We start from the raw sequence: 1,013 nt of genomic DNA, 5'->3' as shown, positions 1-1,013 counted from the left end.
GTGTTTATTCACTATGCTAAGGCATTTGACAATGTGCATCATAGCAAACTACAGATAGCCTTGAGAAGAATGATAATTTCAGGACATCTAATGATGTTCCTGCAGAACTTGTACATGAATCAAGAGGCACTTGCTTGACTAGAACAGGAGAATAATGCATGGTTTGAAATTGGGAAAGGTGTACATCAGGGTTGCATCCTTTCACCATATGTATTCATTCTATATGCTAAACAAATAACCAGAGAAGCTGGATTGTATGAAGAAGAGGGTGGCATCCGGATTGGAGGAAACCTTGCTTGTTGAAAGTGAGGAGGACTTGAACCACATACTAATGAAGATCAAGGATTGCAGCATGCAGTATGCATTACAACTCAAAGTCAAGAAGACAAAAATCCTCACAAATGGTTCAATAGGTTATATCATGATAAGGCTGAAGATAAATTATAAAAAAATGAAGTTGTCAAAGATATCATCTCGCTTGATTCCACAATCAATGCTCCTGAAAGCAGCAGCCAAGACATGAACTGATGTATTATATTGGTTAAATCTGCTGCACAAGACCTTTTTAAAGTGTTGGAAAACAAGGAGGTCACTTTGAAGACTAGGGTGCACTGGACCCAGGTCATAATATTTTCAATTTCCTCATATGTGTGTGAAAGTTGGACATTGAATAAGAAAAACTGAAGAATTGATATAATGCTAGTAAAGAATATTGAAAGTACCACGGACTGCTACAAGAGCAAACATCAGTCTTGGAAGAGTACAGCCAGAATGCTTCTTAGAAGCAAGGATGGGGAGACTTTGTCTAAAGTACTTTGTACATGCTATCCGGAGAGACCAGTCCCTAGAGAAGGACATCATGCTTGATGGGGCCGCAAGAAAATGGAAGACCTTTGTGTTAGGCAGTGTTCTCTAGAGAAACAAAACCAGGACACTTCTGGAAAAAAATATATAAGGAGAGGTTTATACAGCAAAAAGGAATATAACAGCTAATTAATCCACACAGCAGTACA

This window comes from Echinops telfairi, unplaced genomic scaffold (genome assembly GCF_000313985.2).
Source record: "Echinops telfairi isolate 266 unplaced genomic scaffold, ASM31398v2 ScPeMD7_7465;HRSCAF=8503, whole genome shotgun sequence".
Taxonomy (NCBI): domain Eukaryota; kingdom Metazoa; phylum Chordata; class Mammalia; order Afrosoricida; family Tenrecidae; genus Echinops; species Echinops telfairi.
This window is presented reverse-complemented; position numbering follows the sequence as displayed.